This window comes from Pleurodeles waltl, unplaced genomic scaffold (assembly GCF_031143425.1).
Source record: "Pleurodeles waltl isolate 20211129_DDA unplaced genomic scaffold, aPleWal1.hap1.20221129 scaffold_86, whole genome shotgun sequence".
NCBI lineage: Eukaryota > Metazoa > Chordata > Amphibia > Caudata > Salamandridae > Pleurodeles > Pleurodeles waltl.
The window spans coordinates 909,030-935,399 of NW_027150400.1; the positions used below are offsets into that span (position 1 = coordinate 909,030).

A 26,370-nucleotide genomic window follows, 5' to 3' on the forward strand; every position below is an offset into this window, starting at 1 on the left:
TTGTTTCTATATTGGGTGGTGGTGGACGACCTGTGCCTGCTCCCTGGTGGTCTAGTGGTTAGGATTCGGCGCTCTCACCGCCGCGGCCCGGGTTCGATTCCCGGTCAGGGAACGCGAAGTTCCTTACACTTACATTTCTTATAGGAAACCTTTCATTTTACACTTTTCATGGATTCAAACACATTAGGAAACCTTTCAATTACAAATGCTTCATTACCACTAGTTCTTCTTTAATTGACTTTTCTCACAATATCACACAGCTTTCTCACAGCTCTTTTTTTCACTCCAAATAACATCTGAAAGCACTCCATCTTGCTGTGATCAGCTGAGAGCTCCAGAGCTCCAGAGCTCTTGCTTGTCCACATAGTGACTGCAAGATGTCTCCAGGGGGCACATTTCCCTGCTGCACCAGGAATACCCTTTGTAAGTGTCAGCGCAGTGTGTATAAGATTGGGGTTGCCTCCTTTCTTAGAACCTGAATTTCACAGCTTTTCTCAATATTTTTACCAGCCTGGAATTAAACGTACAGACGAGGTAGTTCAAAAAACACAGCCAGGTGGCAGCCCTACTAAGGAGGAAGTCCTGCCCCAGGACAGCACAGACCAAACCTTCTGCATTCTGGCTGGACTTAAAATGTCCCTTTAGCCCCTGCCCCATAAGGCCTCTGACGGCGGGCACCTGCCTCAGGTGACTTCGGTCAGAAGGCCACTCCTTACTTCAGGCGCCAGCTGTCCCTTCAGGAGCCTCAGGGGAGGATAGCCTTGGCCGTGCCACACGCTGACCTTGACGGCAAGCGCTCGCATGGATGTCACCTAGGGGTCACCAGGGGTCGCAAGGGGCAAGCCAGATGTCGCAGCGGGCCCCTCCCCCATATGGCCTCTGACAGCGGGCCCCTACCTCAGTTGGCGCCAGTCAGAACGCCACTCCTTCTTTAAGGTGGCAGCTGTCCCTTCAGGAGACCTCAGATAGGATAGCCTGGGCCGAGCCACACACTGACCTTGCTGACCTCGACAGTAGGCACTTACATGGATGTCATTTAGGGTTCTCCAGGGGTTGCATGGGGCAAGCCAGGAGTTGCAGCGGGTCCCTGCCCCATAAGGCCTCTGACAGTGGGCCCCTGCCTCAGGTGACTTCAGTCAGAAGGCCACTCCTTCATTAAGGGAGCAGCTGTCTCTCCTGGAGTCCTCAAATAGGATAGCCTTGGCCACGTCACACACTGACCTCAACGGCATGACAATTTCATGGCGATGCAAAACTGCCACTCAGGGCCGGGTTTAGGGAGGTGCGAGCAGTGCGGCCGCACCGGGTGCTGACCAGGATTGGAGTTGCTGACCTCGGGGGGCGCTGTGTTTAGCAATAACTTACGAAACTTGCGATTTAAAAGCTCATGCTGGAAAGTTCCTTGTGTGTCCAAACTACAGAAAGCAAATAAAATGCCAAGATACCTCTTGTGATTACCGTTCCTGCTAGAGAGAGAGTTGGTGGTTTTGTCCAGAGGCAGCTTTGACTAGATATAAAATAGCGTAGAGGGTTCATGTGCCTGACGCAAAGAACAGAACCATATCTAATGTGGAGAGCTGTCTGGATAGTCAAGCAGCTATCCAGCTCTTTAAAACAAATCTAATCTATGTGAGAGGGGCTATGGATAGATGAGGGGCACATTTGGCAGGTGGCAGTGAGTGAATCCGAGTAGGTGGTGATGGAGTGAAGGGGGTTGGGGGGGTGCCAAAAAAGACTGTCTTCCAGCCACCAGGGCTACAGCCGGCCCTGCTGCTAGCAGGCAAAAATCTGGGCTCTCTCTGGCAGGAAGATTAATGAGAAGAGTTGTGTTGCCATTTTGATTGTTGCCTGAAATCTGTAAAGGGAAGGAACTCTGCAGCAGGTTGTATTAAATGTTAAGTTGAGACTAAGCAGAGCGCCCCCCCCCCCCCCCACCTGAGGTGGGTGCCCCCGTGCATGTGAGCGAGCAGTGCGAGTGCAACAGTTGCAGCATCCTTAAGCCAGCTCTGCCCCCCCCGTGTGGGTGGGAAGGAAGTGAGAAATGGAAAAACTCAGACGCTTGGCACAGAGAGGGCGGGTTGGACAGAAGAAGGAGCTGCTCAGCACACACAAAAATATCTCTTCCTACTTAGTATAGTGGAGAGTGTCCCTGCCTGGGAGACTGGGGTTCAATTCCCCCACTTGGAAACTGCCTCTTCTTTTAAAGGCTTAAACCTACATTTTCAGAGCACCAGCAATCAATATTTACTTCAAATACCGTTTACAATCTCACACTCATACTACAGAGTACGCCCATTTTTCTTTCATCCACACACCTCCTCCAAATCGAAACATTTATTCATGCCATCAAGTACCTTTCAAAATCTAGCACCCACAATTTGGACCTAAGACTCTTTTTCACAACCATTTCTCCCTTTTCATTTAAACTTCCTGCCTACTTCCTTGAAAAAGGAAAGGTGGAATCAAGGATTTTTCATGAGATAAAAAGGAAAGTACTGCATGATAAAAAAAATGCATTTAAGCTATTTTGTTTTCTCACACTAAGTAAATGAAATGTTGGGGCACACTCTGAAGGAGGAATTGTTTTATAGGAAGGTGAAACCTTTTATCTTTAGATAAAGTGTAAAGTTGTATAATTTACAGACACACTGAGAAAGGAAAACAAGCAGTGACCCGGACGTGCCCACCCACTAATCTCATCAGAGCTTTTCTAGTTCCGAGGTTCTTCCATGACTATCGACAGCAGGTCATGTGTTACACTGCATTGTGGGACTCGTAGTTCTATACACAGCATTGTAAAAGAGGAGTGAAGGTCCCAGCACCTTAAGTAAAAGCCTGCACATGTAGAGCTGGAGATGCCTGCGTTGTCCTGGGAAAGCTAAGAGCTGCCCTCCTATCGGGGCTCTGAGAAGAAGCACTGATCGTCCCTTTAATTGTACTTCTGAATTTTCCTGCTAGTTAAGTGTGTAAGTGCTATTACTGCTGAAGGATGGGATGTCTTATGAGGGTGTGCTAGGTCTTGGAGAGCTGTAAAGTGTGAAGAGTTGTGAGTGCATTTGAGGTGCAGTCAATTTCTTTCTTCATGCTGTGCCTGAAAATGGTGTGTCCTTGCATGTCTGCTTTAATTTTCCTGTTATAGGAAATGAGATCCTGAGTAGCCTGCTGACCAGTTCTTGTTTCTATATTGGGTGGTGGTGGACGACCTGTGCCTGCTCCCTGGTGGTCTAGTGGTTAGGATTCGGCGCTCTCACCGCCGCGGCCCGGGTTCGATTCCCGGTCAGGGAACGCGCAGTTCCTTACACTTTTTACTTCTACACTTACATTTCTTATAGGAAACCTTTCATTTTACACTTTTCATGGATTCAAACACATTAGGAAACCTTTCAATTACAAATGCTTCATTACCACTAGTTCTTCTTTAATTGACTTTTCTCACAATATCACACAGCTTTCTCACAGCTCTTTTTTTCACTCCAAATAACATCTGAAAGCACTCCATCTTGCTGTGATCAGCTGAGAGCTCCAGAGCTCCAGAGCTCTTGCTTGTCCACATAGTGACTGCAAGATGTCTCCAGGGGGCACATTTCCCTGCTGCACCAGGAATACCCTTTGTAAGTGTCAGCGCAGTGTGTATAAGATTGGGGTTGCCTCCTTTCTTAGAACCTGAATTTCACAGCTTTTCTCAATATTTTTACCAGCCTGGAATTAAACGTACAGACGAGGTAGTTCAAAAAACACAGCCAGGTGGCAGCCCTACTAAGGAGGAAGTCCTGCCCCAGGACAGCACAGACCAAACCTTCTGCCTTCTGGCTGGACTTAAAATGTCCCTTTAGCCCCTGCCCCATAAGGCCTCTGACGGCGGGCACCTGCCTCAGGTGACTTCGGTCAGAAGGCCACTTCTTACTTCAGGCGCCAGCTGTCCCTTCAGGAGCCTCAGGGGAGGATAGCCTTGGCCGCGCCACACGCTGACCTTGACGGCAAGCGCTCGCATGGATGTCACCTAGGGGTCACCAGGGGTCGCAAGGGGCAAGCCAGATGTCGCAGCGGGCCCCTCCCCCATATGGCCTCTGACAGCGGGCCCCTACCTCAGTTGGCGCCAGTCAGAACGCCACTCCTTCTTTAAGGTGGCAGCTGTCCCTTCAGGAGACCTCAGATAGGATAGCCTGGGCCGAGCCACACACTGACCTTGCTGACCTCGACAGTAGGCACTTACATGGATGTCATTTAGGGTTCTCCAGGGGTTGCATGGGGCAAGCCAGGAGTTGCAGCGGGTCCCTGCCCCATAAGGCCTCTGACAGTGGGCCCCTGCCTCAGGTGACTTCAGTCAGAAGGCCACTCCTTCATTAAGGGAGCAGCTGTCTCTCCCGGAGTCCTCAAATAGGATAGCCTTGGCCACGTCACACACTGACCTCAACGGCATGACAATTTCATGGCGATGCAAAACTGCCACTCAGGGCCGGGTTTAGGGAGGTGCGAGCAGTGCGGCCGCACCGGGTGCTGACCAGGATTGGAGTTGCTGACCTCGGGGGGCGCTGTGTTTAGCAATAACTTACGAAACTTGCGATTTAAAAGCTCATGCTGGAAAGTTCCTTGTGTGTCCAAACTACAGAAAGCAAATAAAATGCCAAGATACCTCTTGTGATTACCGTTCCTGCTAGGGAGAGAGTTGGTGGTTTTGTCCAGAGGCAGCTTTGACTAGATATAAAATAGCGTAGAGGGTTCATGTGCCTGACGCAAAGAACAGAACCATATCTAATGTGGAGAGCTGTCTGGATAGTCAAGCAGCTATCCAGCTCTTTAAAACAAATCTAATCTATGTGAGAGGGGCTATGGATAGATGAGGGGCACATTTGGCGGGTGGCAGTGAGTGAATCCGAGTAGGTGGTGATGGAGTGAAGGGGGTTGGGGGGTGCCAAAAAAGACTGTCTTCCAGCCACCAGGGCTACAGCCGGCCCTGCTGCTAGCAGGCAAAAATCTGGGCTCTCTCTGGCAGGAAGATTAATGAGAAGAGTTGTGTTGCCATTTTGATTGTTGCCTGAAATCTGTAAAGGGAAGGAACTCTGCAGCAGGTTGTATTAAATGTTAAGTTGAGACTAAGCAGAGCGCCCCCCCCCCCCCCCCTGAGGTGGGTGCCCCCGTGCATGTGATCGAGCAGTGCGAGTGCAACAGTTGCAGCATCCTTAAGCCAGCTCTGCCCCCCGTGTGGGTGGGAAGGAAGTGAGAAATGGAAAAACTCAGACGCTTGGCACAGAGAGGGCGGGTTGGACAGAAGAAGGAGCTGCTCAGCACACACAAAAATATCTCTTCCTACTTAGTATAGTGGAGAGTGTCCCTGCCTGGGACCTGGGAGACTGGGGTTCAATTCCCCAACTGGGAAACTGCCTCTTCTTTTAAAGGCTTAAACCTACATTTTCAGAGCACCAGCAATCAATATTTACTTCAAATACCGTTTACAATCTCACACTCATACTACAGAGTACGCCCATTTTTCTTTCATCCACACACCTCCTCCAAATCGAAACATTTATTCATGCCATCAAGTACCTTTCAAAATCTAGCACCCACAATTTGGACCTAAGACTCTTTTTCACAACCATTTCTCCCTTTTCATTTAAACTTCCTGCCTACTTCCTTGAAAAAGGAAAGGTGGAATCAAGGATTTTTCATGAGATAAAAAGGAAAGTACTGCATGATAAAAAAAATGCATTTAAGCTATTTTGTTTTCTCACACTAAGTAAATGAAATGTTGGGGCACACTCTGAAGGAGGAATTGTTTTATAGGAAGGTGAAACCTTTTATCTTTAGATAAAGTGTAAAGTTGTATAATTTACAGACACACTGAGAAAGGAAAACAAGCATTGACCCGGACGTGCCCACCCACTAATCTCATCAGAGCTTTTCTAGTTCCGAGGTTCTTCCATGACTATCGACAGCAGGTCATGTGTTACACTGCATTGTGGGACTCGTAGTTCTATACACAGCATTGTAAAAGAGGAGTGCAGGTCCCAGCACCTTAAGTAAAAGCCTGCACATGTAGAGCTGGAGATGCCTGCGTTGACCTGGGAAAGCTAAGAGCTGCCCTCCTATCGGGGCTCTGAGAAGAAGCACTGATCGTCCCTTTAATTGTACTTCTGAATTTTCCTGCTAGTTAAGTGTGTAAGTGCTATTACTGCTGAAGGATGGGATGTCTTATGAGGGTGTGCTAGGTCTTGGAGAGCTGTAAAGTGTGAAGAGTTGTGAGTGCATTTGAGGTGCAGTCAATTTCTTTCTTCATGCTGTGCCTGAAAATGGTGTGTCCTTGCATGTCTGCTTTAATTTTCCTGTAATAGGAAATGGGATCCTGAGTAGCCTGCTGACCAGTTCTTGTTTCTATATTGGGTGGTGGTGGATGACCTGTGCCTGCTCCCTGGTGGTCTAGTGGTTAGGATTCGGCGCTCTCACCGCCGCGGCCCGGGTTCGATTCCCGGTCAGGGAACGCGAAGTTCCTTACACTTTTTACTTCTACACTTACATTTCTTATAGGAAACCTTTCATTTTACACTTTTCATGGATTCAAACACATTAGGAAACCTTTCAATTACAAATGCTTCATTACCACTAGTTCTTCTTTAATTGACTTTTCTCACAATATCACACAGCTTTCTCACAGCTCTTTTTTTCACTCCAAATAACATCTGAAAGCACTCCATCTTGCTGTGATCAGCTGAGAGCTCCAGAGCTCCAGAGCTCTTGCTTGTCCACATAGTGACTGCAAGATGTCTCCAGGGGGCACATTTCCCTGCTGCACCAGGAATACCCTTTGTAAGTGTCAGCGCAGTGTGTATAAGATTGGGGTTGCCTCCTTTCTTAGAACCTGAATTTCACAGCTTTTCTCAATATTTTTACCAGCCTGGAATTAAACGTACAGACGAGGTAGTTCAAAAAACACAGCCAGGTGGCAGCCCTACTAAGGAGGAAGTCCTGCCCCAGGACAGCACAGACCAAACCTTCTGCCTTCTGGCTGGACTTAAAATGTCCCTTTAGCCCCTGCCCCATAAGGCCTCTGACGGCGGGCACCTGCCTCAGGTGACTTCGGTCAGAAGGCCACTCCTTACTTCAGGCGCCAGCTGTCCCTTCAGGAGCCTCAGGGGAGGATAGCCTTGGCCGTGCCACACGCTGACCTTGACGGCAAGCGCTCGCATGGATGTCACCTAGGGGTCACCAGGGGTCGCAAGGGGCAAGCCAGATGTCGCAGCGGGCCCCTCCCCCATATGGCCTCTGACAGCGGGCCCCTACCTCAGTTGGCGCCAGTCAGAACGCCACTCCTTCTTTAAGGTGGCAGCTGTCCCTTCAGGAGACCTCAGATAGGATAGCCTGGGCCGAGCCACACACTGACCTTGCTGACCTCGACAGTAGGCACTTACATGGATGTCATTTAGGGTTCTCCAGGGGTTGCATGGGGCAAGCCAGGAGTTGCAGCGGGTCCCTGCCCCATAAGGCCTCTGACAGTGGGCCCCTGCCTCAGGTGACTTCAGTCAGAAGGCCACTCCTTCATTAAGGGAGCAGCTGTCTCTCCCGGAGTCCTCAAATAGGATAGCCTTGGCCACGTCACACACTGACCTCAACGGCATGACAATTTCATGGCGATGCAAAACTGCCACTCAGGGCCGGGTTTAGGGAGGTGCGAGCAGTGCGGCCGCACCGGGTGCTGACCAGGATTGGAGTTGCTGACCTCGGGGGGCGCTGTGTTTAGCAATAACTTACGAAACTTGCGATTTAAAAGCTCATGCTGGAAAGTTCCTTGTGTGTCCAAACTACAGAAAGCAAATAAAATGCCAAGATACCTCTTGTGATTACCGTTCCTGCTAGGGAGAGAGTTGGTGGTTTTGTCCAGAGGCAGCTTTGACTAGATATAAAATAGCGTAGAGGGTTCATGTGCCTGACGCAAAGAACAGAACCATATCTAATGTGGAGAGCTGTCTGGATAGTCAAGCAGCTATCCAGCTCTTTAAAACAAATCTAATCTATGTGAGAGGGGCTATGGATAGATGAGGGGCACATTTGGCAGGTGGCAGTGAGTGAATCCGAGTAGGTGGTGATGGAGTGAAGGGGGTTGGGGGGGTGCCAAAAAAGACTGTCTTCCAGCCACCAGGGCTACAGCCGGCCCTGCTGCTAGCAGGCAAAAATCTGGGCTCTCTCTGGCAGGAAGATTAATGAGAAGAGTTGTGTTGCCATTTTGATTGTTGCCTGAAATCTGTAAAGGGAAGGAACTCTGCAGCAGGTTGTATTAAATGTTAAGTTGAGACTAAGCAGAGCGCCCCCCCCCCCCCCTGAGGTGGGTGCCCCCGTGCATGTGAGCGAGCAGTGCGAGTGCAACAGTTGCAGCATCCTTAAGCCAGCTCTGCCCCCCCGTGTGGGTGGGAAGGAAGTGAGAAATGGAAAAACTCAGACGCTTGGCACAGAGAGGGCGGGTTGGACAGAAGAAGGAGCTGCTCAGCACACACAAAAATATCTCTTCCTACTTAGTATAGTGGAGAGTGTCCCTGCCTGGGAGACTGGGGTTCAATTCCCCCACTTGGAAACTGCCTCTTCTTTTAAAGGCTTAAACCTACATTTTCAGAGCACCAGCAATCAATATTTACTTCAAATACCGTTTACAATCTCACACTCATACTACAGAGTACGCCCATTTTTCTTTCATCCACACACCTCCTCCAAATCGAAACATTTATTCATGCCATCAAGTACCTTTCAAAATCTAGCACCCACAATTTGGACCTAAGACTCTTTTTCACAACCATTTCTCCCTTTTCATTTAAACTTCCTGCCTACTTCCTTGAAAAAGGAAAGGTGGAATCAAGGATTTTTCATGAGATAAAAAGGAAAGTACTGCATGATAAAAAAAATGCATTTAAGCTATTTTGTTTTCTCACACTAAGTAAATGAAATGTTGGGGCACACTCTGAAGGAGGAATTGTTTTATAGGAAGGTGAAACCTTTTATCTTTAGATAAAGTGTAAAGTTGTATAATTTACAGACACACTGAGAAAGGAAAACAAGCAGTGACCCGGACGTGCCCACCCACTAATCTCATCAGAGCTTTTCTAGTTCCGAGGTTCTTCCATGACTATCGACAGCAGGTCATGTGTTACACTGCATTGTGGGACTCGTAGTTCTATACACAGCATTGTAAAAGAGGAGTGAAGGTCCCAGCACCTTAAGTAAAAGCCTGCACATGTAGAGCTGGAGATGCCTGCGTTGTCCTGGGAAAGCTAAGAGCTGCCCTCCTATCGGGGCTCTGAGAAGAAGCACTGATCGTCCCTTTAATTGTACTTCTGAATTTTCCTGCTAGTTAAGTGTGTAAGTGCTATTACTGCTGAAGGATGGGATGTCTTATGAGGGTGTGCTAGGTCTTGGAGAGCTGTAAAGTGTGAAGAGTTGTGAGTGCATTTGAGGTGCAGTCAATTTCTTTCTTCATGCTGTGCCTGAAAATGGTGTGTCCTTGCATGTCTGCTTTAATTTTCCTGTAATAGGAAATGGGATCCTGAGTAGCCTGCTGACCAGTTCTTGTTTCTATATTGGGTGGTGGTGGATGACCTGTGCCTGCTCCCTGGTGGTCTAGTGGTTAGGATTCGGCGCTCTCACCGCCGCGGCCCGGGTTCGATTCCCGGTCAGGGAACGCGCAGTTCCTTACACTTTTTACTTCTACACTTACATTTCTTATAGGAAACCTTTCATTTTACACTTTTCATGGATTCAAACACATTAGGAAACCTTTCAATTACAAATGCTTCATTACCACTAGTTCTTCTTTTATTGACTTTTCTCACAATATCACACTGCTTTCTCACAGCTCTTTTTTTCACTCCAAATAACATCTGAAAGCACTCCATCTTGCTGTGATCAGCTGAGAGCTCCAGAGCTCTTGCTTGTCCACATAGTGACTGCAAGATGTCTCCAGGGGGCACATTTCCCTGCTGCACCAGGAATACCCTTTGTAAGTGTCAGCGCAGTGTGTATAAGATTGGGGTTGCCTCCTTTCTTAGAACCTGAATTTCACAGCTTTTCTCAATATTTTTACCAGCCTGGAATTAAACGTACAGACGAGGTAGTTCAAAAAACACAGCCAGGTGGCAGCCCTACTAAGGAGGAAGTCCTGCCCCAGGACAGCACAGACCAAACCTTCTGCCTTCTGGCTGGACTTAAAATGTCCCTTTAGCCCCTGCCCCATAAGGCCTCTGACGGCGGGCACCTGCCTCAGGTGACTTCGGTCAGAAGGCCACTCCTTACTTCAGGCGCCAGCTGTCCCTTCAGGAGCCTCAGGGGAGGATAGCCTTGGCCGCGCCACACGCTGACCTTGACGGCAAGCGCTCGCATGGATGTCACCTAGGGGTCACCAGGGGTCGCAAGGGGCAAGCCAGATGTCGCAGCGGGCCCCTCCCCCATATGGCCTCTGACAGCGGGCCCCTACCTCAGTTGGCGCCAGTCAGAACGCCACTCCTTCTTTAAGGTGGCAGCTGTCACTTCAGGAGACCTCAGATAGGATAGCCTGGGCCGAGCCACACACTGACCTTGCTGACCTCGACAGTAGGCACTTACATGGATGTCATTTAGGGTTCTCCAGGGGTTGCATGGGGCAAGCCAGGAGTTGCAGCGGGTCCCTGCCCCATAAGGCCTCTGACAGTGGGCCCCTGCCTCAGGTGACTTCAGTCAGAAGGCCACTCCTTCATTAAGGGAGCAGCTGTCTCTCCCGGAGTCCTCAAATAGGATAGCCTTGGCCACGTCACACACTGACCTCAACGGCATGACAATTTCATGGCGATGCAAAACTGCCACTCAGGGCCGGGTTTAGGGAGGTGCGAGCAGTGCGGCCGCACCGGGTGCTGACCAGGATTGGAGTTGCTGACCTCGGGGGGCGCTGTGTTTAGCAATAACTTACGAAACTTGCGATTTAAAAGCTCATGCTGGAAAGTTCCTTGTGTGTCCAAACTACAGAAAGCAAATAAAATGCCAAGATACCTCTTGTGATTACCGTTCCTGCTAGGGAGAGAGTTGGTGGTTTTGTCCAGAGGCAGCTTTGACTAGATATAAAATAGCGTAGAGGGTTCATGTGCCTGACGCAAAGAACAGAACCATATCTAATGTGGACAGCTGTCTGGATAGTCAAGCAGCTATCCAGCTCTTTAAAACAAATCTAATCTATGTGAGAGGGGCTATGGATAGATGAGGGGCACATTTGGCGGGTGGCAGTGAGTGAATCCGAGTAGGTGGTGATGGAGTGAAGGGGGTTGGGGGGTGCCAAAAAAGACTGTCTTCCAGCCACCAGGGCTACAGCCGGCCCTGCTGCTAGCAGGCAAAAATCTGAGCTCTCTCTGGCAGGAAGATTAATGAGAAGAGTTGTGTTGCCATTTTGATTGTTGCCTGAAATCTGTAAAGGGAAGGAACTCTGCAGCAGGTTGTATTAAATGTTAAGTTGAGACTAAGCAGAGCGCCCCCCCCCTCCCCCCTGAGGTGGGTGCCCCCGTGCATGTGAGCGAGCAGTGCGAGTGCAACAGTTGCAGCATCCTTAAGCCAGCTCTGCCCCCCCGTGTGGGTGGGAAGGAAGTGAGAAATGGAAAAACTCAGACGCTTGGCACAGAGAGGGCGGGTTGGACAGAAGAAGGAGCTGCTCAGCACGCACAAAAATATCTCTTCCTACTTAGTATAGTGGAGAGTGTCCCTGCCTGGGACCTGGGAGACTGGGGTTCAATTCCCCAACTGGGAAACTGCCTCTTCTTTTAAAGGCTTAAACCTACATTTTCAGAGCACCAGCAATCAATATTTACTTCAAATACCGTTTACAATCTCACACTCATACTACAGAGTACGCCCATTTTTCTTTCATCCACACACCTCCTCCAAATCGAAACATTTATTCATGCCATCAAGTACCTTTCAAAATCTAGCACCCACAATTTGGACCTAAGACTCTTTTTCACAACCATTTCTCCCTTTTCATTTAAACTTCCTGCCTACTTCCTTGAAAAAGGAAAGGTGGAATCAAGGATTTTTCATGAGATAAAAAGGAAAGTACTGCATGATAAAAAAAATGCATTTAAGCTATTTTGTTTTCTCACACTAAGTAAATGAAATGTTGGGGCACACTCTGAAGGAGGAATTGTTTTATAGGAAGGTGAAACCTTTTATCTTTAGATAAAGTGTAAAGTTGTATAATTTACAGACACACTGAGAAAGGAAAACAAGCAGTGACCCGGACGTGCCCACCCACTAATCTCATCAGAGCTTTTCTAGTTCCGAGGTTCTTCCATGACTATCGACAGCAGGTCATGTGTTACACTGCATTGTGGGACTCGTAGTTCTATACACAGCATTGTAAAAGAGGAGTGCAGGTCCCAGCACCTTAAGTAAAAGCCTGCACATGTAGAGCTGGAGATGCCTGCGTTGACCTGGGAAAGCTAAGAGCTGCCCTCCTATCGGGGCTCTGAGAAGAAGCACTGATCGTCCCTTTAATTGTACTTCTGAATTTTCCTGCTAGTTAAGTGTGTAAGTGCTATTACTGCTGAAGGATGGGATGTCTTATGAGGGTGTGCTAGGTCTTGGAGAGCTGTAAAGTGTGAAGAGTTGTGAGTGCATTTGAGGTGCAGTCAATTTCTTTCTTCATGCTGTGCCTGAAAATGGTGTGTCCTTGCATGTCTGATTTAATTTTCCTGTAATAGGAAATGGGATCCTGAGTAGCCTGCTGACCAGTTCTTGTTTCTATATTGGGTGGTGGTGGACGACCTGTGCCTGCTCCCTGGTGGTCTAGTGGTTAGGATTCGGCGCTCTCACCGCCGCGGCCCGGGTTCGATTCCCGGTCAGGGAACGCGCAGTTCCTTACACTTTTTACTTCTACACTTACATTTCTTATAGGAAACCTTTCATTTTACACTTTTCATGGATTCAAACACATTAGGAAACCTTTCAATTACAAATGCTTCATTACCACTAGTTCTTCTTTAATTGACTTTTCTCACAATATCACACAGCTTTCTCACAGCTCTTTTTTTCACTCCAAATAACATCTGAAAGCACTCCATCTTGCTGTGATCAGCTGAGAGCTCCAGAGCTCCAGAGCTCTTGCTTGTCCACATAGTGACTGCAAGATGTCTCCAGGGGGCACATTTCCCTGCTGCACCAGGAATACCCTTTGTAAGTGTCAGCGCAGTGTGTATAAGATTGGGGTTGCCTCCTTTCTTAGAACCTGAATTTCACAGCTTTTCTCAATATTTTTACCAGCCTGGAATTAAACGTACAGACGAGGTAGTTCAAAAAACACAGCCAGGTGGCAGCCCTACTAAGGAGGAAGTCCTGCCCCAGGACAGCACAGACCAAACCTTCTGCATTCTGGCTGGACTTAAAATGTCCCTTTAGCCCCTGCCCCATAAGGCCTCTGACGGCGGGCACCTGCCTCAGGTGACTTCGGTCAGAAGGCCACTCCTTACTTCAGGCGCCAGCTGTCCCTTCAGGAGCCTCAGGGGAGGATAGCCTTGGCCGTGCCACACGCTGACCTTGACGGCAAGCGCTCGCATGGATGTCACCTAGGGGTCACCAGGGGTCGCAAGGGGCAAGCCAGATGTCGCAGCGGGCCCCTCCCCCATATGGCCTCTGACAGCGGGCCCCTACCTCAGTTGGCGCCAGTCAGAACGCCACTCCTTCTTTAAGGTGGCAGCTGTCCCTTCAGGAGACCTCAGATAGGATAGCCTGGGCCGAGCCACACACTGACCTTGCTGACCTCGACAGTAGGCACTTACATGGATGTCATTTAGGGTTCTCCAGGGGTTGCATGGGGCAAGCCAGGAGTTGCAGCGGGTCCCTGCCCCATAAGGCCTCTGACAGTGGGCCCCTGCCTCAGGTGACTTCAGTCAGAAGGCCACTCCTTCATTAAGGGAGCAGCTGTCTCTCCTGGAGTCCTCAAATAGGATAGCCTTGGCCACGTCACACACTGACCTCAACGGCATGACAATTTCATGGCGATGCAAAACTGCCACTCAGGGCCGGGTTTAGGGAGGTGCGAGCAGTGCGGCCGCACCGGGTGCTGACCAGGATTGGAGTTGCTGACCTCGGGGGGCGCTGTGTTTAGCAATAACTTACGAAACTTGCGATTTAAAAGCTCATGCTGGAAAGTTCCTTGTGTGTCCAAACTACAGAAAGCAAATAAAATGCCAAGATACCTCTTGTGATTACCGTTCCTGCTAGAGAGAGAGTTGGTGGTTTTGTCCAGAGGCAGCTTTGACTAGATATAAAATAGCGTAGAGGGTTCATGTGCCTGACGCAAAGAACAGAACCATATCTAATGTGGAGAGCTGTCTGGATAGTCAAGCAGCTATCCAGCTCTTTAAAACAAATCTAATCTATGTGAGAGGGGCTATGGATAGATGAGGGGCACATTTGGCAGGTGGCAGTGAGTGAATCCGAGTAGGTGGTGATGGAGTGAAGGGGGTTGGGGGGGTGCCAAAAAAGACTGTCTTCCAGCCACCAGGGCTACAGCCGGCCCTGCTGCTAGCAGGCAAAAATCTGGGCTCTCTCTGGCAGGAAGATTAATGAGAAGAGTTGTGTTGCCATTTTGATTGTTGCCTGAAATCTGTAAAGGGAAGGAACTCTGCAGCAGGTTGTATTAAATGTTAAGTTGAGACTAAGCAGAGCGCCCCCCCCCCCCGAGGTGGGTGCCCCCGTGCATGTGAGCGAGCAGTGCGAGTGCAACAGTTGCAGCATCCTTAAGCCAGCTCTGCCCCCCCGTGTGGGTGGGAAGGAAGTGAGAAATGGAAAAACTCAGACGCTTGGCACAGAGAGGGCGGGTTGGACAGAAGAAGGAGCTGCTCAGCACACACAAAAATATCTCTTCCTACTTAGTATAGTGGAGAGTGTCCCTGCCTGGGACCTGGGAGACTGGGGTTCAATTCCCCAACTGGGAAACTGCCTCTTCTTTTAAAGGCTTAAACCTACATTTTCAGAGCACCAGCAATCAATATTTACTTCAAATACCGTTTACAATCTCACACTCATACTACAGAGTACGCCCATTTTTCTTTCATCCACACACCTCCTCCAAATCGAAACATTTATTCATGCCATCAAGTACCTTTCAAAATCTAGCACCCACAATTTGGACCTAAGACTCTTTTTCACAACCATTTCTCCCTTTTCATTTAAACTTCCTGCCTACTTCCTTGAAAAAGGAAAGGTGGAATCAAGGATTTTTCATGAGATAAAAAGGAAAGTACTGCATGATAAAAAAAATGCATTTAAGCTATTTTGTTTTCTCACACTAAGTAAATGAAATGTTGGGGCACACTCTGAAGGAGGAATTGTTTTATAGGAAGGTGAAACCTTTTATCTTTAGATAAAGTGTAAAGTTGTATAATTTACAGACACACTGAGAAAGGAAAACAAGCAGTGACCCGGACGTGCCCACCCACTAATCTCATCAGAGCTTTTCTAGTTCCGAGGTTCTTCCATGACTATCGACAGCAGGTCATGTGTTACACTGCATTGTGGGACTCGTAGTTCTATACACAGCATTGTAAAAGAGGAGTGAAGGTCCCAGCACCTTAAGTAAAAGCCTGCACATGTAGAGCTGGAGATGCCTGCGTTGTCCTGGGAAAGCTAAGAGCTGCCCTCCTATCGGGGCTCTGAGAAGAAGCACTGATCGTCCCTTTAATTGTACTTCTGAATTTTCCTGCTAGTTAAGTGTGTAAGTGCTATTACTGCTGAAGGATGGGATGTCTTATGAGGGTGTGCTAGGTCTTGGAGAGCTGTAAAGTGTGAAGAGTTGTGAGTGCATTTGAGGTGCAGTCAATTTCTTTCTTCATGCTGTGCCTGAAAATGGTGTGTCCTTGCATGTCTGCTTTAATTTTCCTGTAATAGGAAATGGGATCCTGAGTAGCCTGCTGACCAGTTCTTGTTTCTATATTGGGTGGTGGTGGACGACCTGTGCCTGCTCCCTGGTGGTCTAGTGGTTAGGATTCGGCGCTCTCACCGCCGCGGCCCGGGTTCGATTCCCGGTCAGGGAACACGCAGTTCCTTACACTTTTTACTTCTACACTTACATTTCTTATAGGAAACCTTTCATTTTACACTTTTCATGGATTCAAACACATTAGGAAACCTTTCAATTACAAATGCTTCATTACCACTAGTTCTTCTTTTATTGACTTTTCTCACAATATCACACTGCTTTCTCACAGCTCTTTTTTTCACTCCAAATAACATCTGAAAGCACTCCATCTTGCTGTGATCAGCTGAGAGCTCCAGAGCTCTTGCTTGTCCACATAGTGACTGCAAGATGTCTCCAGGGGGCACATTTCCCTGCTGCACCAGGAATACCCTTTGTAAGTGTCAGCGCAGTGTGTATAAGATTGGGGTTGCCTCCTTTCTTAGAACCTGAATTTCACAGCTTTTCTCAATATTTTTACCAGCCTGGAATTAAACGTACAGACGAGGTAGTTCAAAAAACACAGCCAGGTGGCAGCCCTACTAAGGAGGAAGTCCTGCCCCAGGACAGCACAGACCAAACCTTCTGCCTTCTGGCTGGACTTAAAATGTCCCTTTAGCCCCTGCCCCATAAGGCCTCTGACGGCGGGCACCTGCCTCAGGTGACTTCGGTCAGAAGGCCACTCCTTACTTCAGGCGCCAGCTGTCCCTTCAGGAGCCTCAGGGGAGGATAGCCTTGGCCGCGCCACACGCTGACCTTGACGGCAAGCGCTCGCATGGATGTCACCTAGGGGTCACCAGGGGTCGCAAGGGGCAAGCCAGATGTCGCAGCGGGCCCCTCCCCCATATGGCCTCTGACAGCGGGCCCCTACCTCAGTTGGCGCCAGTCAGAACGCCACTCCTTCTTTAAGGTGGCAGCTGTCACTTCAGGAGACCTCAGATAGGATAGCCTGGGCCGAGCCACACACTGACCTTGCTGACCTCGACAGTAGGCACTTACATGGATGTCATTTAGGGTTCTCCAGGGGTTGCATGGGGCAAGCCAGGAGTTGCAGCGGGTCCCTGCCCCATAAGGCCTCTGACAGTGGGCCCCTGCCTCAGGTGACTTCAGTCAGAAGGCCACTCCTTCATTAAGGGAGCAGCTGTCTCTCCCGGAGTCCTCAAATAGGATAGCCTTGGCCACGTCACACACTGACCTCAACGGCATGACAATTTCATGGCGATGCAAAACTGCCACTCAGGGCCGGGTTTAGGGAGGTGCGAGCAGTGCGGCCGCACCGGGTGCTGACCAGGATTGGAGTTGCTGACCTCGGGGGGCGCTGTGTTTAGCAATAACTTACGAAACTTGCGATTTAAAAGCTCATGCTGGAAAGTTCCTTGTGTGTCCAAACTACAGAAAGCAAATAAAATGCCAAGATACCTCTTGTGATTACCGTTCCTGCTAGGGAGAGAGTTGGTGGTTTTGTCCAGAGGCAGCTTTGACTAGATATAAAATAGCGTAGAGGGTTCATGTGCCTGACGCAAAGAACAGAACCATATCTAATGTGGACAGCTGTCTGGATAGTCAAGCAGCTATCCAGCTCTTTAAAACAAATCTAATCTATGTGAGAGGGGCTATGGATAGATGAGGGGCACATTTGGCGGGTGGCAGTGAGTGAATCCGAGTAGGTGGTGATGGAGGGAAGGGGGTTGGGGGGTGCCAAAAAAGACTGTCTTCCAGCCACCAGGGCTACAGCCGGCCCTGCTGCTAGCAGGCAAAAATCTGAGCTCTCTCTGGCAGGAAGATTAATGAGAAGAGTTGTGTTGCCATTTTGATTGTTGCCTGAAATCTGTAAAGGGAAGGAACTCTGCAGCAGGTTGTATTAAATGTTAAGTTGAGACTAAGCAGAGCGCCCCCCCCCTCCCCCCTGAGGTGGGTGCCCCCGTGCATGTGAGCGAGCAGTGCGAGTGCAACAGTTGCAGCATCCTTAAGCCAGCTCTGCCCCCCCGTGTGGGTGGGAAGGAAGTGAGAAATGGAAAAACTCAGACGCTTGGCACAGAGAGGGCGGGTTGGACAGAAGAAGGAGCTGCTCAGCACGCACAAAAATATCTCTTCCTACTTAGTATAGTGGAGAGTGTCCCTGCCTGGGACCTGGGAGACTGGGGTTCAATTCCCCAACTGGGAAACTGCCTCTTCTTTTAAAGGCTTAAACCTACATTTTCAGAGCACCAGCAATCAATATTTACTTCAAATACCGTTTACAATCTCACACTCATACTACAGAGTACGCCCATTTTTCTTTCATCCACACACCTCCTCCAAATCGAAACATTTATTCATGCCATCAAGTACCTTTCAAAATCTAGCACCCACAATTTGGACCTAAGACTCTTTTTCACAACCATTTCTCCCTTTTCATTTAAACTTCCTGCCTACTTCCTTGAAAAAGGAAAGGTGGAATCAAGGATTTTTCATGAGATAAAAAGGAAAGTACTGCATGATAAAAAAAATGCATTTAAGCTATTTTGTTTTCTCACACTAAGTAAATGAAATGTTGGGGCACACTCTGAAGGAGGAATTGTTTTATAGGAAGGTGAAACCTTTTATCTTTAGATAAAGTGTAAAGTTGTATAATTTACAGACACACTGAGAAAGGAAAACAAGCAGTGACCCGGACGTGCCCACCCACTAATCTCATCAGAGCTTTTCTAGTTCCGAGGTTCTTCCATGACTATCGACAGCAGGTCATGTGTTACACTGCATTGTGGGACTCGTAGTTCTATACACAGCATTGTAAAAGAGGAGTGCAGGTCCCAGCACCTTAAGTAAAAGCCTGCACATGTAGAGCTGGAGATGCCTGCGTTGACCTGGGAAAGCTAAGAGCTGCCCTCCTATCGGGGCTCTGAGAAGAAGCACTGATCGTCCCTTTAATTGTACTTCTGAATTTTCCTGCTAGTTAAGTGTGTAAGTGCTATAACTGCTGAAGGATGGGATGTCTTATGAGGGTGTGCTAGGTCTTGGAGAGCTGTAAAGTGTGAAGAGTTGTGAGTGCATTTGAGGTGCAGTCAATTTCTTTCTTCATGCTGTGCCTGAAAATGGTGTGTCCTTGCATGTCTGATTTAATTTTCCTGTAATAGGAAATGGGATCCTGAGTAGCCTGCTGACCAGTTCTTGTTTCTATATTGGGTGGTGGTGGACGACCTGTGCCTGCTCCCTGGTGGTCTAGTGGTTAGGATTCGGCGCTCTCACCGCCGCGGCCCGGGTTCGATTCCCGGTCAGGGAACGCGAAGTTCCTTACACTTACATTTCTTATAGGAAACCTTTCATTTTACACTTTTCATGGATTCAAACACATTAGGAAACCTTTCAATTACAAATGCTTCATTACCACTAGTTCTTCTTTAATTGACTTTTCTCACAATATCACACAGCTTTCTCACAGCTCTTTTTTTCACTCCAAATAACATCTGAAAGCACTCCATCTTGCTGTGATCAGCTGAGAGCTCCAGAGCTCTTGCTTGTCCACATAGTGACTGCAAGATGTCTCCAGGGGGCACATTTCCCTGCTGCACCAGGAATACCCTTTGTAAGTGTCAGCGCAGTGTGTATAAGATTGGGGTTGCCTCCTTTCTTAGAACGTGAATTTCACAGCTTTTCTCAATATTTTTACCAGCCTGGAATTAAACGTACAGACGAGGTAGTTCAAAAAACACAGCCAGGTGGCAGCCCTACTAAGGAGGAAGTCCTGCCCCAGGACAGCACAGACCAAACCTTCTGCCTTCTGGCTGGACTTAAAATGTCCCTTTAGCCCCTGCCCCATAAGGCCTCTGACGGCGGGCACCTGCCTCAGGTGACTTCGGTCAGAAGGCCACTCCTTACTTCAGGCGCCAGCTGTCCCTTCAGGAGCCTCAGGGGAGGATAGCCTTGGCCGTGCCACACGCTGACCTTGACGGCAAGCGCTCGCATGGATGTCACCTAGGGGTCACCAGGGGTCGCAAGGGGCAAGCCAGATGTCGCAGCGGGCCCCTCCCCCATATGGCCTCTGACAGCGGGCCCCTACCTCAGTTGGCGCCAGTCAGAACGCCACTCCTTCTTTAAGGTGGCAGCTGTCCCTTCAGGAGACCTCAGATAGGATAGCCTGGGCCGAGCCACACACTGACCTTGCTGACCTCGACAGTAGGCACTTACATGGATGTCATTTAGGGTTCTCCAGGGGTTGCATGGGGCAAGCCAGGAGTTGCAGCGGGTCCCTGCCCCATAAGGCCTCTGACAGTGGGCCCCTGCCTCAGGTGACTTCAGTCAGAAGGCCACTCCTTCATTAAGGGAGCAGCTGTCTCTCCCGGAGTCCTCAAATAGGATAGCCTTGGCCACGTCACACACTGACCTCAACGGCATGACAATTTCATGGCGATGCAAAACTGCCACTCAGGGCCGGGTTTAGGGAGGTGCGAGCAGTGCGGCCGCACCGGGTGCTGACCAGGATTGGAGTTGCTGACCTCGGGGGGCGCTGTGTTTAGCAATAACTTACGAAACTTGCGATTTAAAAGCTCATGCTGGAAAGTTCCTTGTGTGTCCAAACTACAGAAAGCAAATAAAATGCCAAGATACCTCTTGTGATTACCGTTCCTGCTAGGGAGAGAGTTGGTGGTTTTGTCCAGAGGCAGCTTTGACTAGATATAAAATAGCGTAGAGGGTTCATGTGCCTGACGCAAAGAACAGAACCATATCTAATGTGGAGAGCTGTCTGGATAGTCAAGCAGCTATCCAGCTCTTTAAAACAAATCTAATCTATGTGAGAGGGGCTATGGATAGATGAGGGGCACATTTGGCAGGTGGCAGTGAGTGAATCCGAGTAGGTGGTGATGGAGTGAAGGGGGTTGGGGGGGTGCCAAAAAAGACTGTCTTCCAGCCACCAGGGCTACAGCCGGCCCTGCTGCTAGCAGGCAAAAATCTGGGCTCTCTCTGGCAGGAAGATTAATGAGAAGAGTTGTGTTGCCATTTTGATTGTTGCCTGAAATCTGTAAAGGGAAGGAACTCTGCAGCAGGTTGTATTAAATGTTAAGTTGAGACTAAGCAGAGCGCCCCCCCCCCCCCCCACCTGAGGTGGGTGCCCCCGTGCATGTGAGCGAGCAGTGCGAGTGCAACAGTTGCAGCATCCTTAAGCCAGCTCTGCCCCCCCCGTGTGGGTGGGAAGGAAGTGAGAAATGGAAAAACTCAGACGCTTGGCACAGAGAGGGCGGGTTGGACAGAAGAAGGAGCTGCTCAGCACACACAAAAATATCTCTTCCTACTTAGTATAGTGGAGAGTGTCCCTGCCTGGGAGACTGGGGTTCAATTCCCCCACTTGGAAACTGCCTCTTCTTTTAAAGGCTTAAACCTACATTTTCAGAGCACCAGCAATCAATATTTACTTCAAATACCGTTTACAATCTCACACTCATACTACAGAGTACGCCCATTTTTCTTTCATCCACACACCTCCTCCAAATCGAAACATTTATTCATGCCATCAAGTACCTTTCAAAATCTAGCACCCACAATTTGGACCTAAGACTCTTTTTCACAACCATTTCTCCCTTTTCATTTAAACTTCCTGCCTACTTCCTTGAAAAAGGAAAGGTGGAATCAAGGATTTTTCATGAGATAAAAAGGAAAGTACTGCATGATAAAAAAAATGCATTTAAGCTATTTTGTTTTCTCACACTAAGTAAATGAAATGTTGGGGCACACTCTGAAGGAGGAATTGTTTTATAGGAAGGTGAAACCTTTTATCTTTAGATAAAGTGTAAAGTTGTATAATTTACAGACACACTGAGAAAGGAAAACAAGCAGTGACCCGGACGTGCCCACCCACTAATCTCATCAGAGCTTTTCTAGTTCCGAGGTTCTTCCATGACTATCGACAGCAGGTCATGTGTTACACTGCATTGTGGGACTCGTAGTTCTATACACAGCATTGTAAAAGAGGAGTGAAGGTCCCAGCACCTTAAGTAAAAGCCTGCACATGTAGAGCTGGAGATGCCTGCGTTGTCCTGGGAAAGCTAAGAGCTGCCCTCCTATCGGGGCTCTGAGAAGAAGCACTGATCGTCCCTTTAATTGTACTTCTGAATTTTCCTGCTAGTTAAGTGTGTAAGTGCTATTACTGCTGAAGGATGGGATGTCTTATGAGGGTGTGCTAGGTCTTGGAGAGCTGTAAAGTGTGAAGAGTTGTGAGTGCATTTGAGGTGCAGTCAATTTCTTTCTTCATGCTGTGCCTGAAAATGGTGTGTCCTTGCATGTCTGCTTTAATTTTCCTGTTATAGGAAATGAGATCCTGAGTAGCCTGCTGACCAGTTCTTGTTTCTATATTGGGTGGTGGTGGACGACCTGTGCCTGCTCCCTGGTGGTCTAGTGGTTAGGATTCGGCGCTCTCACCGCCGCGGCCCGGGTTCGATTCCCGGTCAGGGAACGCGCAGTTCCTTACACTTTTTACTTCTACACTTACATTTCTTATAGGAAACCTTTCATTTTACACTTTTCATGGATTCAAACACATTAGGAAACCTTTCAATTACAAATGCTTCATTACCACTAGTTCTTCTTTAATTGACTTTTCTCACAATATCACACAGCTTTCTCACAGCTCTTTTTTTCACTCCAAATAACATCTGAAAGCACTCCATCTTGCTGTGATCAGCTGAGAGCTCCAGAGCTCCAGAGCTCTTGCTTGTCCACATAGTGACTGCAAGATGTCTCCAGGGGGCACATTTCCCTGCTGCACCAGGAATACCCTTTGTAAGTGTCAGCGCAGTGTGTATAAGATTGGGGTTGCCTCCTTTCTTAGAACCTGAATTTCACAGCTTTTCTCAATATTTTTACCAGCCTGGAATTAAACGTACAGACGAGGTAGTTCAAAAAACACAGCCAGGTGGCAGCCCTACTAAGGAGGAAGTCCTGCCCCAGGACAGCACAGACCAAACCTTCTGCCTTCTGGCTGGACTTAAAATGTCCCTTTAGCCCCTGCCCCATAAGGCCTCTGACGGCGGGCACCTGCCTCAGGTGACTTCGGTCAGAAGGCCACTTCTTACTTCAGGCGCCAGCTGTCCCTTCAGGAGCCTCAGGGGAGGATAGCCTTGGCCGCGCCACACGCTGACCTTGACGGCAAGCGCTCGCATGGATGTCACCTAGGGGTCACCAGGGGTCGCAAGGGGCAAGCCAGATGTCGCAGCGGGCCCCTCCCCCATATGGCCTCTGACAGCGGGCCCCTACCTCAGTTGGCGCCAGTCAGAACGCCACTCCTTCTTTAAGGTGGCAGCTGTCCCTTCAGGAGACCTCAGATAGGATAGCCTGGGCCGAGCCACACACTGACCTTGCTGACCTCGACAGTAGGCACTTACATGGATGTCATTTAGGGTTCTCCAGGGGTTGCATGGGGCAAGCCAGGAGTTGCAGCGGGTCCCTGCCCCATAAGGCCTCTGACAGTGGGCCCCTGCCTCAGGTGACTTCAGTCAGAAGGCCACTCCTTCATTAAGGGAGCAGCTGTCTCTCCCGGAGTCCTCAAATAGGATAGCCTTGGCCACGTCACACACTGACCTCAACGGCATGACAATTTCATGGCGATGCAAAACTGCCACTCAGGGCCGGGTTTAGGGAGGTGCGAGCAGTGCGGCCGCACCGGGTGCTGACCAGGATTGGAGTTGCTGACCTCGGGGGGCGCTGTGTTTAGCAATAACTTACGAAACTTGCGATTTAAAAGCTCATGCTGGAAAGTTCCTTGTGTGTCCAAACTACAGAAAGCAAATAAAATGCCAAGATACCTCTTGTGATTACCGTTCCTGCTAGGGAGAGAGTTGGTGGTTTTGTCCAGAGGCAGCTTTGACTAGATATAAAATAGCGTAGAGGGTTCATGTGCCTGACGCAAAGAACAGAACCATATCTAATGTGGAGAGCTGTCTGGATAGTCAAGCAGCTATCCAGCTCTTTAAAACAAATCTAATCTATGTGAGAGGGGCTATGGATAGATGAGGGGCACATTTGGCGGGTGGCAGTGAGTGAATCCGAGTAGGTGGTGATGGAGTGAAGGGGGTTGGGGGGTGCCAAAAAAGACTGTCTTCCAGCCACCAGGGCTACAGCCGGCCCTGCTGCTAGCAGGCAAAAATCTGGGCTCTCTCTGGCAGGAAGATTAATGAGAAGAGTTGTGTTGCCATTTTGATTGTTGCCTGAAATCTGTAAAGGGAAGGAACTCTGCAGCAGGTTGTATTAAATGTTAAGTTGAGACTAAGCAGAGCGCCCCCCCCCCCCCCCCTGAGGTGGGTGCCCCCGTGCATGTGATCGAGCAGTGCGAGTGCAACAGTTGCAGCATCCTTAAGCCAGCTCTGCCCCCCGTGTGGGTGGGAAGGAAGTGAGAAATGGAAAAACTCAGACGCTTGGCACAGAGAGGGCGGGTTGGACAGAAGAAGGAGCTGCTCAGCACACACAAAAATATCTCTTCCTACTTAGTATAGTGGAGAGTGTCCCTGCCTGGGACCTGGGAGACTGGGGTTCAATTCCCCAACTGGGAAACTGCCTCTTCTTTTAAAGGCTTAAACCTACATTTTCAGAGCACCAGCAATCAATATTTACTTCAAATACCGTTTACAATCTCACACTCATACTACAGAGTACGCCCATTTTTCTTTCATCCACACACCTCCTCCAAATCGAAACATTTATTCATGCCATCAAGTACCTTTCAAAATCTAGCACCCACAATTTGGACCTAAGACTCTTTTTCACAACCATTTCTCCCTTTTCATTTAAACTTCCTGCCTACTTCCTTGAAAAAGGAAAGGTGGAATCAAGGATTTTTCATGAGATAAAAAGGAAAGTACTGCATGATAAAAAAAATGCATTTAAGCTATTTTGTTTTCTCACACTAAGTAAATGAAATGTTGGGGCACACTCTGAAGGAGGAATTGTTTTATAGGAAGGTGAAACCTTTTATCTTTAGATAAAGTGTAAAGTTGTATAATTTACAGACACACTGAGAAAGGAAAACAAGCATTGACCCGGACGTGCCCACCCACTAATCTCATCAGAGCTTTTCTAGTTCCGAGGTTCTTCCATGACTATCGACAGCAGGTCATGTGTTACACTGCATTGTGGGACTCGTAGTTCTATACACAGCATTGTAAAAGAGGAGTGCAGGTCCCAGCACCTTAAGTAAAAGCCTGCACATGTAGAGCTGGAGATGCCTGCGTTGACCTGGGAAAGCTAAGAGCTGCCCTCCTATCGGGGCTCTGAGAAGAAGCACTGATCGTCCCTTTAATTGTACTTCTGAATTTTCCTGCTAGTTAAGTGTGTAAGTGCTATTACTGCTGAAGGATGGGATGTCTTATGAGGGTGTGCTAGGTCTTGGAGAGCTGTAAAGTGTGAAGAGTTGTGAGTGCATTTGAGGTGCAGTCAATTTCTTTCTTCATGCTGTGCCTGAAAATGGTGTGTCCTTGCATGTCTGCTTTAATTTTCCTGTAATAGGAAATGGGATCCTGAGTAGCCTGCTGACCAGTTCTTGTTTCTATATTGGGTGGTGGTGGATGACCTGTGCCTGCTCCCTGGTGGTCTAGTGGTTAGGATTCGGCGCTCTCACCGCCGCGGCCCGGGTTCGATTCCCGGTCAGGGAACGCGAAGTTCCTTACACTTTTTACTTCTACACTTACATTTCTTATAGGAAACCTTTCATTTTACACTTTTCATGGATTCAAACACATTAGGAAACCTTTCAATTACAAATGCTTCATTACCACTAGTTCTTCTTTAATTGACTTTTCTCACAATATCACACAGCTTTCTCACAGCTCTTTTTTTCACTCCAAATAACATCTGAAAGCACTCCATCTTGCTGTGATCAGCTGAGAGCTCCAGAGCTCCAGAGCTCTTGCTTGTCCACATAGTGACTGCAAGATGTCTCCAGGGGGCACATTTCCCTGCTGCACCAGGAATACCCTTTGTAAGTGTCAGCGCAGTGTGTATAAGATTGGGGTTGCCTCCTTTCTTAGAACCTGAATTTCACAGCTTTTCTCAATATTTTTACCAGCCTGGAATTAAACGTACAGACGAGGTAGTTCAAAAAACACAGCCAGGTGGCAGCCCTACTAAGGAGGAAGTCCTGCCCCAGGACAGCACAGACCAAACCTTCTGCCTTCTGGCTGGACTTAAAATGTCCCTTTAGCCCCTGCCCCATAAGGCCTCTGACGGCGGGCACCTGCCTCAGGTGACTTCGGTCAGAAGGCCACTCCTTACTTCAGGCGCCAGCTGTCCCTTCAGGAGCCTCAGGGGAGGATAGCCTTGGCCGTGCCACACGCTGACCTTGACGGCAAGCGCTCGCATGGATGTCACCTAGGGGTCACCAGGGGTCGCAAGGGGCAAGCCAGATGTCGCAGCGGGCCCCTCCCCCATATGGCCTCTGACAGCGGGCCCCTACCTCA

At 48.8% G+C, this 26,370-nt stretch overlaps 9 non-coding genes across 9 annotated transcripts; all 9 read left to right on the forward strand.

Moving 5' to 3' along the window:
• The first annotated feature begins 40 nt into the window (after positions 1-40).
• Positions 41-112, forward strand: TRNAE-CUC (transfer RNA glutamic acid (anticodon CUC)). The gene has a single exon. It is a non-coding gene; the product is annotated as a tRNA-Glu (tRNA).
• Positions 113-3,213: 3,101 nt separating this feature from the next.
• TRNAE-CUC (transfer RNA glutamic acid (anticodon CUC)) lies at positions 3,214-3,285 on the forward strand. The gene has a single exon. It is a non-coding gene; the product is annotated as a tRNA-Glu (tRNA).
• A 3,118-nt stretch (positions 3,286-6,403) lies between these two features.
• On the forward strand, positions 6,404-6,475 carry TRNAE-CUC (transfer RNA glutamic acid (anticodon CUC)). The gene has a single exon. It is a non-coding gene; the product is annotated as a tRNA-Glu (tRNA).
• Positions 6,476-9,586: 3,111 nt separating this feature from the next.
• Positions 9,587-9,658, forward strand: TRNAE-CUC (transfer RNA glutamic acid (anticodon CUC)). The gene has a single exon. It is a non-coding gene; the product is annotated as a tRNA-Glu (tRNA).
• Positions 9,659-12,769: 3,111 nt separating this feature from the next.
• On the forward strand, positions 12,770-12,841 carry TRNAE-CUC (transfer RNA glutamic acid (anticodon CUC)). The gene has a single exon. It is a non-coding gene; the product is annotated as a tRNA-Glu (tRNA).
• A 3,115-nt stretch (positions 12,842-15,956) lies between these two features.
• On the forward strand, positions 15,957-16,028 carry TRNAE-CUC (transfer RNA glutamic acid (anticodon CUC)). The gene has a single exon. It is a non-coding gene; the product is annotated as a tRNA-Glu (tRNA).
• A 3,111-nt stretch (positions 16,029-19,139) lies between these two features.
• TRNAE-CUC (transfer RNA glutamic acid (anticodon CUC)) lies at positions 19,140-19,211 on the forward strand. Its single transcript has one exon. It is a non-coding gene; the product is annotated as a tRNA-Glu (tRNA).
• Positions 19,212-22,304: 3,093 nt separating this feature from the next.
• Positions 22,305-22,376, forward strand: TRNAE-CUC (transfer RNA glutamic acid (anticodon CUC)). The gene has a single exon. It is a non-coding gene; the product is annotated as a tRNA-Glu (tRNA).
• Positions 22,377-25,494: 3,118 nt separating this feature from the next.
• TRNAE-CUC (transfer RNA glutamic acid (anticodon CUC)) lies at positions 25,495-25,566 on the forward strand. Its single transcript has one exon. It is a non-coding gene; the product is annotated as a tRNA-Glu (tRNA).
• Positions 25,567-26,370: the final 804 nt, after the last annotated feature.